Source organism: Prionailurus viverrinus, chromosome B1, assembly GCF_022837055.1.
Source record: "Prionailurus viverrinus isolate Anna chromosome B1, UM_Priviv_1.0, whole genome shotgun sequence".
Taxonomy (NCBI): Eukaryota; Metazoa; Chordata; class Mammalia; order Carnivora; family Felidae; genus Prionailurus; species Prionailurus viverrinus.
The window spans coordinates 45,124,070-45,140,615 of record NC_062564.1 but is presented as its reverse complement, the minus strand read 5'-3'; positions in this window follow the sequence as shown (position 1 = coordinate 45,140,615).

Here is a 16,546-nt window from a genome sequence, read left to right as displayed (position 1 = left end):
TTCTCAGCTCTGACTTCAGGTTTGCATCATTGATGATGGTCTGGGCTCCAGCAATCTCAGAGAACAGAATATTTCTTGGAAACGGCAGGTGGAGTGTTCTAAATAAGAATAAAAGATGTGGAGTTAGACAGCCTTAGGTTCAAGACTCACATCCACATCCTGCATCATCACCCAAGGCAAGTTATTTAACTTTTCTGAGCCTCGGTTTCCTCTTCCGGGGACAATAATAACTCCTTCATAGGATTATTTGAAGGACTGCATCAGACAATGTATGTATGATCCTAGTGAAATGCCCAGTACAAATAGATGCACAATATATAGTATTTGAGTTCAGAAACTCAAGGGGGCTCAACCATTGACCGGAAATTTCAGGACAGTCTCCTCTTGGTCAACATGAACCAATTTCTCTCAACTCTTCTCTCTCAATTCCTCTTAAACCAAATAATGTAGATGCATGACCATTCAGATACACCCTGAAGATGGGTCTCCAAAAAGCATGACCCACATTCATTCAAATGACCAATCCCTTTGGAAATTGAGACTTCATTTCCATTTACCAAGTGACTACAGTCTTTCAGTACCTGGAATAAACATGGAATATAAGGTATCTCCGCCATGGCAAATGAGTATGGTATTTTTTGCCAATTATCCAATGACACAAACAAGGGCGAGAACATTCCTGTTGTTGGAATCTTCAACTTCAAAACATAGGTTTGTGAAGTGGTCTCTGGTATACTGCAGAAGAATTACTGAGTGTTTTGTAGACATGATCATTTCTAAGCTCCAAGACCAGAAAAGTCTGATTTCGTCTAAAATGAAGCCCAGGAATCTGCATTATCCATAAACCAGAGATTCAGATGTACATCCAGGTTGAGAACCAGTGATCTAAGCCAATGGTTATTTTTTATGTATACCTTATTATACTTTCTCACATATGTTCTGTATCTTTGAACTTCATATTTATACCATTTGGCCACAGGGATGTTGGGAGAAAGGACTGAGAATACTTTTATCCTTGTCTCGTGGTCTCATGAGCCACTCCGTTTATATTTTGAGACTCTCACTGCACTAGATGTTATAAAAATTTCTCCCTGCTTTCAGACAGTCTTTGGGTTTCACAAAAATGCACCTAGTATTTAGATAGCAGTCAGTCATTAATATTTTAAAACAAAAAATGGCAGGGGCACCTGGGCGACTCAGCTGGTTAAGCATCCAACTTTTGCTCAGGTCTGATCTCACCATTCATGAGTTCAAGCCCCGCATCAGGCTCTGTGCTGACTGCTCAGAGCCCGGAGCCTACTTTGGATTCTGTGTATCCCTCTCTTTCTCTGCCCCTCCCCTGCTCACACTCTGTGTCTCTCTCACTCAAAAATAAATAAACATTAAAAAATTTTTGAACAAAAAATAGCAAACAGGATTCATCTGGCATAATACAACCAGTCAATTGGCAGGGGCCACCTGGAACACCTGGGCATTCTGAGGACAAGCTCAGCTCAGGAAAAGGGTGTGCTGGTTTGATTAGTGATGCCTGGCATGGGTACAGTCTAGAAAAGAGTCAGAAAGATGCCAAATTTTTTCAGCTTCACCTTCACGTATATTGCTTCCAAAGGATAAAGAGTCTTCAAAATTGATTGAAAAAGTGATATTTACATGTAAGTGTTTCATTCATACTGCCGTTGACAGCCTGCTCTCCGCCATTGTTATTTCCCTAGCTAAATCGAAGGTGCAGTCAAGAATCTGTGTGTTTCCGGACCCTGTGGAAGAGTACACACCAAGCAGCACTTGCTTTCTCCCCCACTGGAATGCAAGAAGGTTGTTTTTGTGGTTTCTCGCTGTACGTGCACCATCAGGACAGGCTGCGAGTTGTATAAAGGAATCGCTCTTGGCATTCCCTTTCCCATCCAGTCTGCCTTCCCTGGAAATATTCCCTCTATCCTAGATGCCCTTCCCCACTCTCCACTCTGTTTTTATTGCGACCCCACTGATTATTTAAGGTCCGTATCGAGAACTACTTCCTAACAGAAGACTTGACGAAAGACTTGACATTCCCAGTTGGAACTATTCTCCCACAATATTTAGTGACTTTATAAAAGCACTCCTGACTGTCTGCCTTGTTATCCTAGTTAATTGTGTGTTTGTCTACCTCTCCCCCTAGTTGTCAGCCCTTGGAGAGTAGAGACAGAATCATATTCACCATTAGAGCCTCGCAACACCAAACATACAGAGCTGCCCTTGTAAGTAATCGAATTAAACTGGAAATGCAGCTGGGCTTTACTCTGTGAAAGAGAGAAAATAACATATGGGGCGAATCCTGCAAAGGGAAGTCTTCTCTGTGTTTTATGCTCTTCCTGGTGCATTTGTGTGCAGGGAAGCCTGTGTGAGAAAATGCCCCAACCACTCATCCTCCAAGACTCTCGCCCTGCTTCTTTGGATGATGCAGAAAGAGCACAAGAGTCCAGGGTTGGGGGGGGGGGCCCTAACTGAGGCTTGCTCAAGGAGGTTTGGCTTCTGGGAATACTCTTCCCACCCTGCAGAACACCCTGCTGAGAAGCATAACCAGCAGGGATTAGCACAGCAACTAACACCAGACCTTCCAAAGACAGCACTTGCCTGGAGATGTGGTCAATGCAGCAGACAGGGGTCCGGCACCCAGCCCCCCAGCAGCCTTCCCCAGCCCCAAGAAATCCAAGCAGTTGGGCTTCTGGGCACAGCCACCTGTGCTGCCATCAGTCTAGACCCAGGACTCTCAGAGCAGGTGAGGGAGGCAGGCGGGAAGAGGGAAGCTGGGGTTGGCCAATAAATAGAAGCGAGTCTGAGACATCAGCTGCCACTGTGGAGTCTGGGGTGCTGCCTGGCCTTCCAGAGGTTGTTCATTTCCTCCCGGGCAATGTGCCCACAACATGGGTACCACCCCCAAATTAGCTGGGCTTCCTTGCTACTGATCTGGAGACCAACCAGTGGGGTTTCCTAGGGCACAAGGAACCCAGGAAATGGGAGGAACAAAAGGTCACATGCATCATTTGGCTTCTTCCCTAAAAATCAGTTCTTATAAAATTATAGGACTGCGAAGCTCACGGATAACTATTTCAAGCTCTTCATTTTACAGATCAGGAAACTGAGACCTAGACATGCCAAGTGATTTCCTCAAGGACCTCCATCTGGCTAGTGGTGGGGAGGGGGATGAAGCCCAGGCTGTCTGCTCTCTAGTCCAGTATTCTTTTTTTTAAGGGGTTGGGAGGGGCAGAGAGAGGGAGAGAATCCCAAGTAATCTCAGCACAGAGCCCAATGCTGGGCTCGATCTCACAACCCTGAGATCAGGACCTGAGCTGAAATCAAGAGTTTGAGGCTTAACCAACTGAGCCACCCAGATGCACCCCCAGCATTTTTTCTAACACAAGCTTTAAAATCCACTGATTACCGATTACTAGCTTTTATTCAACATAGGTAAGAAAATACATGCTTTTTGACAAGGCACTGATTAAAATGACTAATGTATCCAAATGTTGTTTTCTATGTTCACTTTCAGCTCTCAAAATCATACTGGACAGACAGTTTAGGTTTTGCCAAGAGAGAAGATTAAAGGGAGAATGGAACTAACATTTATTGCACGTTTATGTCCCATCCATCATGCTAGGCATTTCTATATAGGTTACCATATTAAGTCCTCACAAAATCCAGAAAGGAAGTATTAATATCCCTCCTTTTATAAATGAGTAAATGAAGCCTCAAAAACACTAAGGGGTTGGCTCAAGAAACAAAGCTAATTGATGGCTGAATCAGGATTCAAACTCAGATCTCCTGGCTCCTATGCCAGTGTCTTTCCACTGTTCCATGGTGTTGCACTCTTGGGATTGGGGGCTTTGGTGACCCTATGATTGATGTTGCCCCACATACCCAATGAGGGCCAAGGCAAGGCAAGGGGGCAAGTCAGGGCCAGATGGTCATTGTGACTCCCAAGGGGTTTTCCCCCATTGCACAGCCACTCAAGGTAAGTACCCTCTGTTCTACCCTGAGCCAAGTCCTCAAAGGTACCCAGCCTCTGGGTGGCTGTAAATTAGACTACGGCAATCTGCCTCTGCTCGAGGTTGGGGTAAAAGACTCTCCTGGCCAAAGGGGGCTCTCCTGGCCACACCCTAAAGAGGGGTTTCCTCACAGAAGCACAGAGAGGAGAAGTCTGTACTCAGTGTTTAGTTCTAATAGGTCCCCTCCCTTCCTTACAAATATGCTATGAGGACAAATGAAGCAATATACCTGAAGTGTTTGAGAGCTTTCTAAGTGCGACATAAATATAGCAATGGAGCTGCTGATGCTGATAACAATAATAACAATGGTGATGACGGGACGATATCCACGGTCATAATTTAAGGAGATATTTAGAATGAGAAAACCCAACCAAAATCAATCCACTGAACTTTATTTAGAAGAGAGGCTGCTAATAAAAATATTATGGGACTGTGAACTCTTGGGAAATAATGATGATTTTCTTCTATTAAAAGGCTCATCAGATCCATTTCCAATGTACAGCTCAGTTATTTGTGGGCTCTTTGCCACTCAGTGCAACAAGTTTTCTATAAAGAGAAGAAAAAGAAGAAGAAGAAGAAGAAGAAGAAGAAGAAGAAGAAGGGGGGGGAGGGGGGAGGAGGAGGAGGAGGAGGGGAAGGGGGGAGGGGGAGAAGGAGAGGGAGGGGGAAGAGAGGAAGGGGGAGGAGAGGAAGGGGGAGGAGAGAAAGGGGAGGAGAAGAAGAGGGAGGAGAATGAGGAGGACGAGAAAGGAGGGGGAGGAGGGGAAGGAAGAGGAGGAGAAGGAAGAAGAAGAGGAGGGGAAGATGCCATCCCTGCTGTGCACAGAAGCCCTGGGTTTTGGAGATACAAATGGCCTGTACAATGCCAGCTACTTCCGTTGACTGAGGGGACTGGCACTGGCGAAGGATCTGTCTGATTTTCTTCCTCCTCTCATCCCCCACCCCCATCAGCAGCTGCTGTACAGTTTTTATTTAGAGTCAATAATAGTGGAACAATAATGAACGGGTGCTGTCTTCTTGGACTTGGTAAGGTCACATTCCAAAGATAAATCTACCCAAGTGTAAGAACCCAACATGGAACGTAACATGGAGTACCCACTGCAGCAGCTAACGGAATGCTCCCATGTCATATGGGGCTGATCCCTATTTGTTCAGATTACTCTGTTTAAGGCAGTCTAGGTGGGGAGATTAAAGCCTCAGACTAGTAGAAACAGCAAGGCTAGGAAGAAACACATGAAGTAGAAACCAAACCCCAAGGAGAATGGGGCAATGAAGAACTGGGCAAAATCCTAACTCAGATCCAAGCAGCAAGTGGATCCCCATCATCTCATACTTCAACTGTGTCAAGAAAATGGTAGTGGAGAAGTGGCTACCCCAATGCCATTTTAAAGATGGAATGTTGAAAGCCCGCTAACCAAGTGCATGATCAGGAGATAAAAAGACAATTGCCAACAGCATTTTAGAACTTGCTAAGGCATCTTAATTCTGAGTTCTGGGAAACATCTCCAAACACAGCATGAAGAAGCGGACCACAAGGGCAGTCAAGGACTGAGACTGTGGAATGAAATTCATCTCCATGATTCTCCTTAAGAGATGGTATTTGCCACTGGAAAAGGCTGGACAAGGAAGCCATATGGAGTAATGCCGGGCTTTGTGTATGGAGCGCCTTTGCTCTTGGACTTAGGTGGCCATGGGCTAGTCACCCTGCCTGGCCCTGGGTGAACACAACACAGTTTCCTGTGCACAGAGGAGGCCAAACCGCGACATGCCAACCTGATGATTCCCATCCAGGCACGGGTATACACCCTGAATGTGCCATCTGCAGGCATTCTCAGTGAGGAAGAGGTTTCAGGACATCTCAACTGAGCTAACCACCCTGATCCACCTTGAAAATTAGTGAAAAACTGGACCATTTTTCGCAGCTGTCAGAAAGCAAAAAGGATCTGTCCACTGGCAGTGATAAGCTACCTCCTGCCCTTCTAACCCAGAGTTCCAAACACTGGACTCAAAAGTGTTTCTGCCTCTAATTGAAAGAAGTAAGAAACATGCTTGTTCCTTTGTGTTTTTCCTGATGGTAATTTAAAGCATTGTTTTTATATTAAAACACAAGTGTGTTGTGACCGAACATGCAAAACGTGGATGACTTTTTAACATTAAACACTAAAAATCACACGTGTAACACTTACTAAGAGAGGTTTTGGGCCATGACATGCCTGGAGGATTTGTCCATCCTCCTCCATCTTTACTTGGGTGAAAAGGTTGAAGGAACTCCGTTCTGAGCTGGTCAGCCCACTCTCTAGCTAAGGAATTCAGTCGGCCACCTGCAAAATGACGAGTCTGGACATAGTCTATAGACATGTGGCTCTGGAACTTTTTTTCCCAGAAGTCTCAGGGACAGAAGAGTCTTGCATCATTTAGGATGATTGGACCAGGATCTCCATGTTGCAGGAGAATAAAATCCATGACTTCCAAAAGGCTGTTGCTAATTTATAATGCCTCCCTGGCCCAATGCCAGACTTTCTCTACCTAACAGTGCACAATGATCAGTAGTTCCTTTCCCTTCCTTCTTTACTGTTCCCTGCACCCAAATAACGCTTCTAACTTCCACTCTTGCCTCATCCCAACAAGATATAAGGAGCTGTGTCCCAAAGAAAATAAGGCCATTGCCTCTCCAGCTTCATCATCACATAAACAAACTCTTTGCAAAAGCATCCACAATACAGACACTATCACCCCTCTTCCTGCTAATGGGGACGGCTACCACCTTATTTTATACCCTGCTTCCACTTAGTGGTAATTCCAGTGTATCTGGGTCTATCATGGAGCCGGAGAGACAGGGAATCATTGGCCATGCCAGCTTCTAGTTTCAACTAGAAGTATAACTCTTGGACCTAATCATCATAGAGATTGCTTCTACCCACCAACTAGGCAGAGTGAAAGATGCCTGCATTTTGCAAATGCTGCTCACGCTTGTAATAATTCAGCATGATGGCGGGTGATGCCCTGTCCTAGATGCAGTCTCTGGTCTAAAAACATGTCAACAAAATCCAAGGCCACTTCATCGCCATTTATTGAGGCCTATACCAAAGTGGTAATTTGGCCCTTAGCTAAACAACAGACAGTCAGGGTTTGCAGTTAAGAACATGACCTAAGTACATCCTTGGCTGACGTTCAGCCCTTTCCGGGCTTCGCTGGGATTCTGACCTCATTCTGAGCCGTCCAGCCCATCTTCAAGGTAAGTGGGGACTGTTTGACCCAACAATCCTAGACACAGAAACATTTTTTAATAAGAGAGGGAAGGTTCCGAAAGAATGTTCAATAATGTTTGAATTCACTACAAATTGCTGGGTAGATGGCTTGTGCGAAGGGAATCCAATCTCATTTCCAACACTCTCAGATTCACAGTGCTGTGATTGCTTCTGGAGACCTAATATTATATGTGTGGAGTGCTAAAGCATTCCTGTTGGGTGTCACATCTTGTCTCCAGGGAACTTAATTACTTTCACTATAGTTCTTTAACCACACCACCCTACTCAACCACATCCACAAATCATGTATCTATATAATTCCATCACCCATGATATTGGAGTGACAGCATGAGACAAGAATTTTTAAAGATTTGTATTCACTCATTGCTTGAAAAAATTCTCAATGAGCTCATATTATCTGCAGATACTTTGGTCTAAGTCTTTTCTGCCTGGATTTATTGGGACAACAGAGTAAGCGGTGAAACACACACATTTAATGTACAAAATGTCAACAGGGTAGACTCTCTTTACTCCATCACACTCACCATCTCCCTTCAGACTAGACCCTCTACCTAGGTCCAGGAAAAAGATGACCAGTAGGAATGCCAAAGAAGAAGACGGAAGAGGAGGAAGAGGAGAAAGAGGAAGAGGGGGGTGAAGGAAAAGAAGGAGAAGGAAAGAGGAGGAGAAGGAGAAGAAGAAGAAAGAAGTTTTTCACTTTTGAGTTTCCAGGAGAAATCCCTACGATATAAGGACTTTCAGAAATAATTTTGCCTTTCCTGGACCCACCATCCCCACTGACTTTAGCACGCAACACCCACCTAAGATGGGCGTCCTCTCTCTCTGGAACTCATTACTCTTCATAAACCACCTCGAACTGAAAACCTAAGCACAGCACCTCCACATCCTCACCTTTGCTCAACGCCCTCCCCGCCCCCCCCCCCCAAAATGTGGCTAGGAAGATCAAGTGGGAGCCTCTCGAGTCAGCCCCTTAAACATAAACAGCAGCAAGCATTTTTTTTAATATGAAACTTATTGTCAAATTGGTTTCCAGGCAACACCCAGTGCTCATCCCAACAGGTGCCCTCCTCAATGCCCATCCCCCACCCCCCGTCAACCCTCAGATTGTTCTCAGTTTTTCAGAGTCTCTTATGGTTTGGCTCCCTCCCTCTCTAACCTTTTTTTTTTTCTCCTTCCCCTCCCCCATGATCTTCTGTTAAGTTTCTCAGGATCCACATAGGAGTGAAAACATAGGGTATCTGTCTTTCTCTCCCTGACTTATTTCACTTAGCATAACACTCTCCAGTTCCATCCACATTGCTACAAAAGGCCATATTTCATTCTTTCTCATTGCCAAGTAGTATTCCATTGTGTTTATAAACCACAACTTCTTTATCCAGTCATCAGTTGATGGACATTTAGGCTCTTTCCATAATTTGGCTATTGTTGAAAGTGCTGCTGTAAACATTGGGGTACAAGTGCCCCTATGCATCAGCACTCCTGAGTAGCAATCATTTTAAATATTTAGCACCTAATAGTAAGCATATCTACAGTCAGGATAATTACTGCCTTTAGATACAGATAAGTGTGCAAGGTAGCTTTTGCACCATTTCTGTTTGGCCCCAATGAGAAAGTTCATTGACAGAATCTTTTATCCTTTCTTCCCAAAGTGGCCCAGATTCATGCCATCATGCCATTTGCCTTCCCAAATGCCATTATCCATCCATAAATCTAACAAACACTTTCAGCCCCAAGAAGCTCCTATTTCTAGGCAGCAAATGTATCAGTTCTCAGCTGACAGTGATGTCACTCCCACATCCTCCATTATCTTCTAGTGGGATAGCCTATACCTCAGTCTCCCCCTCTACCAAATGGGCCGCACGGCATGAATGGCATCCACAAAGAGACCCAGGGACGACAGTGTCAAGGAAATGATCAGACCACCAAAAGTGAAGATGTGCCTCAGTGATCCTTAAATAGAAGGGAACAGTGAGACCCAGCGAGGGGAAAGAGCTCAGCCAAGCCACAGAGCTGTCAGGGCAGAGCTGGGAGCCGCCACCCCCAGTCTCCTGTTTGCAGAGCAGCGTTCTTTCTCCCACGTGGGAACTCTCTTCCACAGAAATGAATGCCTTCCAGTCCCACTCCCACCTGGGGCTGAGCTTCCTGGAGCAGGCAGAGCCTTATCCCTTGTGGGGAGATGGGTGGCACTTTTGATCCACTGCCAGGGGATGGCCAGCCACCTGGAATCCCTGGCTCCAGCATGCTCCCCTCCATCCCCATGTCTGGGTAAAGGCTTCCACTCAGCATGTGTGTAACTCCGAGCCACATGACACTGAAATGCTAAGTGAAGAGTAATTAACTTTTGCTTCTGAAAACCCACTTTAGCTTTCCATAACTCTTTGGGGGCCATTTCAAGGAAGCCAAACCTCCCGCACATTCTCCCTCAGCAATAAATTACCTTCCTGGCTTTAATTAGCTGCTGGAGTGCAAAACGGGGCTGGGTGCTGACGTGGCGGCTTTCCCCACAGGTCCCATTCTGTCACACAGACTCCGGGAGAATGGCAGCTGCGAGGAGGGACGTGGCGGGCAGTGGACTCCTTACCTGCCCACGGGGCGGGAGGGGGGGCAGCACAGAAGGGTAAGCCTAGATGAAGCTAAAATCTGCAGTAGATGAAATTCGTTGCAGGGGCCTCAGACTCCCCCTTCAGCTCTCCTGGCCCCTGGGTGAAGAGTCCCAGGCCCATCTTCCCCCTTGCCAGACTCTCCCTCCTCCAAACAGCCCCCAAGCACACACACACTAGCCCCCAGGTAGCCAATACCCTGATCTCCATTATCATTTTTCCTAAGGGACAAATTACTGACAGAGCTTAATGTATTAGCCCTCCCAAGAGAATCTGCTGTATAATTGTGAGCTTAGCTGGAATCCAAATGCATAAGTCCCTAAGTATGTGATTTCAGTGACACCCGTGGGCTGAACCGGCGTTGGCTGGGAGAAAAGGAAAAAGGCACCCTGGGAATCCCCGCCACCATTCCAAGCCCAAGATGGAGATTTGAGGTCCAGTTAACCCTGCCTCTAACTACAGGTGTGACCCTCGGCAAGTCCCTGCCTTTCTCTGGCCCAGCTGCCCAGAAGAAAGGGGTGATAGATGAGCCAGAGTCCCCCTGGGCCCTGCCATGCTGATTCTGGAAGTCCTGAGTGTGGGAGTTGGGGTCGGGGTGAGTGGTGAAGACACATCTAACCCAGCCTCAGTACACGGCTTGTCTTCTCCTGAAATCTTCTAGAATCTTCCATCTGGGCAGGCGGGGGGGGGGGGGGGGAGGGAGGCACTGAGTGGCACCACCCCGCGGGAGGAGGCAGCCGGGCAGGGCTGCACCACACATTCCATCCCGGGAGCTGTATCCCCGGCCCTGGGGAGGAGCTGAAGCCCCCTCTTTCCCCCGGGGGAGCACACTTATGCTAATGGTGGCTGCTTCTCAAGGCTTACACCTCCTCTGACAAGCGAGAACCTTCCAAAGCCCAATTACAGCCTGCTTTCTCCAGCCTTTCCTTTCCTGGGGGGAAAAAATTGAAAATAAGAAGTGCAACCAGGAAGCCCCAGATGGGCCCCACAGTCGGAGGCGGGTGACAGGCGGCAGGGCAGGCGGTGACGGAGGGGACGAGCAGTGGCGCGCCCGCAGCAGGGCCCAGCTCCCCCGCCGCTGCCCTCCGCGCCTCCCCAATTAGCAGCTGCCGGGCAGGCGGGCAGGTAGCCGGCCTGTCACAGCTGCCTGACAGGCCCCACCATTCCACCCCCGCTGACGGCCTGGTCCCCGGCCTGTCACACCCCACGCGAGGGCGAGAAGTGCCCGCACCCCCCCCCCCAAGGAGAGCCCAAGGACAGAGGGCTTGGCTCCAGCCCGCCCTGGAAGAGGTCTGGGGCTGGAGGGGACCCGCCACCCTCATTCCTCATCCCAGCCCTGAGTGGACAGCAACGCCCAAGAGGGACGGGTAGCAGAGGGACCTCCCAAAGGGCTGGTGGGTCCTTGGGGAATCCTAGGAACTGGAAGGCAGAGGCCTGCTCAGAGGGAGAAATTTGAGCAGCCCAAATCAAATCACCGTGAAATCCCCTGGCCCAGCTAACTACACAGCCCCGATGTCCTCTGGCTCGCCTCTTTCCAAAGGGCACTAGGCTGCGATCTGGTAGCACCTCACAATTTCCTGGCCCGGTGATCCCGTGTAATGAGATGGCTGGCTCCACGTCCCACAGATGAAAGCCCTTGACCTCCTCCTGCGGTCTCGGCCTCCCTCCAGACACAGGCACCAAGCTCCCACGGCCAGAGCACCTGCGGAAGCCCAAGCCCCCGGTCACTGGGTGGATCTTCATAACTACCACCTATTCAGTGATTGGAGTTAGAAGTCCTCGTTCTCGCCGGTTTTCCTGGGGAGAGCCCAACCCCTCCGAAGCTTGCGCGCCTTGCATGCCTGGATAGCTGAGTGGGGCTGGCTCTGAGACCCTGCCGTGGGTACAGAAAACCCACCCATCTGTGCTCTCCCTAAAGCCAGGGTGCCTTCTACACAAATAAGAACTGGCTCCTGGACCCCAGTGTTATGGGAGCCCTGACTCTTCCATGCCACCTGGACTAGAAATCAACCTTCATGGGCAGCCACTGTTGGCTCGGCACCTTCAGGAACTATATCCGCCCTTTATCTTGTCCTTACATTTGTGTTTTGGTCCTTTCAGGCTGCTCTAACAGAATAGCACACACTGGGTAGTTTTAAACAACAGAAACATTTCTCACAATTCTGGAGGCTGCAACGTCCAAAATCAAGGTGCTGGCAGATTTAAGGTATGGTAAGGGCTTGCTTCCTGGTTCGTGCATAGACGGCGGTCTTCTCGCGTGTCCTTACATGGTGGAAAGGGCCTCTTTTGTAATGGCACTACTCTCAGTCTTGAGGGCTCTGCTCTCATGTCCATTCACCTCGCAGAGGCCTTGCCTCCTAATGCCATCTTCTTGGTGTTTCAACGTGTGAATTCTGAGGGCACACAAACATTCAGTCCATAGCAATCTGTCTGGAAAGAAATCTACTCTCCCTGGCACAGATTCATGGCTTTGGCTATATTCGAAGAAGGCAGGGTAGGAGCACGTGTGCCCATCCTGGAAATGAGTAAATCATCTGGGATGCCTCAAAGTCAGGGTGAGGTGGAAAGAAGAGAAAGTGGTCCACACTGGTAAAGGATGAGGTAAGGATAAAGAGTAAGAGAGGCCAGGTGCGAAAACTCCCAAAGGGCAGGGAACGCATCTCATTGGCCTTCCTATTCCTAGTCAAGGGTAGTGCCCCGCCTTGGTGAACACCCAATCAACATACATTTGCTGAATGAAGGAGCGACAGGAGTCAAGCCATCTGGTGGCATTCCTGGCTCATTCGGCCCTGGGAAGATTTTTTTTTTTTTCAACATTTATTTATTTTTGGGACAGAGAGAGACAGAGCATGAACGGGGGAGGGGCAGAGAGAGAGGGAGACACAGAATCGGAAACAGGCTCCAGGCTCTGAGCCATCAGCCCAGAGCCTGAGGCCCTGGGAAGATTTAATATACATTCACAATTCGGCACCAGTTCAACTGCCACCACCCCTGTGGACAGCCCCATAAGGAAAGAAGGAGACAAGAAAGACACTGGAAGGAGAGAATGGTAGGAGCGCACTTGGACTAGGCCAAGCACCATGTTCTCCACCCTGTGTGAGGATCTCCGGCATTTCAAGCAATGTAAGCAGCTCTAGGAAGCCAGCGTCTGGTTCAGAATTTGCAAAATGGTACTAGAAGGGGGGAAGGAGGAAGGAAGAGGAGAGAGAGGGAGAAATGAACAGCTCCAAACTGATCGCTAAGCTACAGAAATACTTACAAATATATAACCTTTCATTTGCATGTGGCAACATCCCTCTGGTAGAGGGGAATATAAAGTTATGGAGACGTAGATAAACAGAACCTACATGCCAGCTCCCATCCATGGCAAGGAGGAACATATATCAAAATCCTTAATTATGATTCCATTTGTGCTTGCACGGTGAGGGATAATCATTTGCCATCAAAGAGATGCCCTTCCTTCATTAAAGCCATTGAGACTCTCAGGAAGTGCTCAAGGGTTTGAAACTCTGTATTTGAATTTCACACATGCTTTTTCCTACTGGGACCAAAAACTCAATCAACACTTGATAGTGCTGATACCAACATTCAAGCCACAGGGGTCTTCACTCCTTCACAATTGGCCTACAGATAGGACCTGGGTAGTAAGCTTGCTCATCTGTTTTTCTCTGGATTCCTCTGTGTGTGTGTGTGTGTGTGTGTGTGTGTGTGTGTGTGTGTAACACATATACAAGCCTGTGTCTTTTTTTTTTTTTAATGGAATTGCTGTGGGAATAAAAAGGACCCAGGCCAAGTTGAAGACGGGAACAATTAACCTCATCTCTCTCAAATGTCCAGAGCCCAGCTGCCCAGGAGTGGAAATCACTCCTCACTTTCATCGCAAAGCCAAACCAACATGAACAGGTTGCTTAGAGACCAGGCTTCTCTTTCAACTCTGGACCCATGCCTTTGGTCCATGCCCAGACAGGGGCTAAGTTAGAAGCCAGAGCTCAGAGGTCATTACTCTTTTCTTCAGAAGTTCTTCAGCAGAGCCTTGATTCCGATTTGCCTTTTCTGTCCCTGTTTCTTACTCTAGGATTCAGGCTGAGCCAAAGAAAGTCAGATTTCCTGACTCAGCCAACTATGTCTCAGGGAAAGCATATTGAATGGTATTGATGCCATAGAGTGGAATGCAATGGAGTGGAATAGATGGAATATAGTTTTGAAAAACTCTACTGCCACCAAAGAGGCTTTGCCTTTCCTTAAGCTTCCCCACTGGAAGCAGTGGGGGGTTGAATAGAGTCAACAGCATGCTATAGCATTGTCTGTAGCATACTGGTCTATAGGCTGCTTGACTGAAGGCCAAGTATTACCTATCTGCCTTGAAATGGGATTTTCATGTGCAGCCAAAGACGATGATAACATCAAATCCCGTCACAACCTAATGAGTTGCTAATGTCCATTTTATATATGAGGAAGCCCCGACCCAGAGAGGTTAAGTAACTTGTTCAAGATCATACAGCTAGTAAGGACAGGGAAGGAACTTAGACTTAGCCCTCTGTGAATAAACTAGGCACAGGCAGGCAGGAGGTTCCAACCTCTGCATGGATATGATTAGTTTGGCCCATTTCAATCCCAAAGGACTCATGAGAGACACAAATGCAACACCACCTTCTTGAATTACTGACAGAGGAATTTCCTCTGTGATTTCTCTTGCTTTGGTATCAGACTGTCCTTGGAGCTCCTTCATGATGAGACAAGGGCAGGTGTAACTGCATTTAACAGAAGGGAAGTCTGGGGGCACAGAGAGATGTGATACAGTGAGATGTTGGTGGGCAAACCCAGATCCTAACTCCAGTCACCTGGCCACTGTCCTGAATCTACTCCCACGCCCCAGGGCACGGCCCTGCTTCCTCCCTGCCCCCCATGTGTACACAGGCCAAAGCACTGAGCTGTGACTGACAGCCCTAGACCTCAGGGATCGAGCCTTCCAGATAAAGTTCTTGACACCAGATGCCTTTGGAGCAGGCAGGCAGTGTGGGGAGGGTGGCTGATGGGGGAAAGAAGGACAAGGCCCTTTCTAAAAATAGAGCGAGAAAAGACCAGAAGAGTAGGTGGAAAGTCCCCGGGACAATAAGGCAGCAGCCCTCATAGCACCAGCCCAGTGGAAGAGAGGGGGCTCAAAATACCGCAGCCAGAGAGGCCAGGGTGCCACTCGGGTCCACGAGCCCCTCACTCCACCCCCCGTGCAAATTACCCACAGGGCTTCCCAGACAGCATCAGGCCCTGCCTCCCACTTCACCGCCAAGTCCCAAAGGCAGTTTCTCCAAGGAGATTTCTGGGCCTAGACCAGCTTTTCGTTCTTTGCCTTCCCCCAACTTCCACTGAGGCTTCTTTCTGAAATTCTCCAAATGGAAAAAGTGAGAAGCATAACTTATGTCTCCTAGTGGATGTAGAATCTAAAAGTGACACTCTGCTTCCATGGGGTCTCCTGATATGCACAGTCCCCGGTCAAGACCCTGGCTCACCTGTCACCCCAAATGCACCTGCCATATCCCAGGCCCAGGCTCAGTGCTCTAACATCACAGAGTAGAAAACGAAGTCACTGCCCTAAAGAGACTTGCCATCTACGAAGTTAAGAGTGTTTACTCTGCCACTAGAAATTTAGAGAGACCACTAACAGTAGTGTCTCGGTCACCCCTCTGAGTCCTTTGGCAAACTGTGCAATCCTCTCTCCTTAGGGCCCAATGGCAGAAGCTGACCGCCCTTGTGGGGATAAAGATAGGACGCACTGATTGAGCACCTCCTGTGTGTCAGGCACTGGGCAAGAAGCCTGACCAATATTCCCAACGTCCCTAACTCTATTCTTCAACTGAGGTACTGTTATCTCCATGAGGAAATCGTGGCTCAGAAAAGTCAAGCCGACTTCCCACAATCCTCCAGCCAGTGAGGGCAGAGATAGGATTTAAATCACACACCCAGAATGTGATGGAATCACCCCTGAGCAGAGTGGATAGTTGAATCACAACAATAATTGAATAAACTGCCAGGACCAATTTCCCCAGCATTTACTGAACACATGCAAAAAAACAATGTTTAGATTGATGTCGTAAATGGGGACAACCTCTTTGGAGAGCAATGTGGCAGTATCGATCAAAATCTTAAATGCACAAATCCTACATGCCAGAAAATTCATTTATTTGAATTCATCCAACTGTATGAGGATGCTTACTGAAGCACTGTTTGTAATAGAAAAAAGCTGGAATCAACCTAAGTGCCCATCAATAGATAATAGGTTAAATAAACGGGTTCATCCATAAAATGAAATATTAATACTATGCATGAATTAAAAAGGACGAGGTAGGGCCATGGGTACTAACATGAATGCATGTCCATAAATTCTTTTTCAGCGAAAAAGCAAGCGGCCGTATTATATGCATAGTAGGATCCTGCTTATGCTTAAAAGCATTTTATATATAACACACACATACATATACAGCATATCCATGCTTAAAATGTCTGGAAGCCACATATGGAACTACTAACAATAGCTACCACTAGGAGGGGGTGAGAAATGGGACCTTCTGAATTATTTGGTTTGCTTTTACAGACCCCGTATCAAAGGTTTTATTAATAGTTATGCAGATCACTGTGTTAACACCTGTTGGAAAGCAAT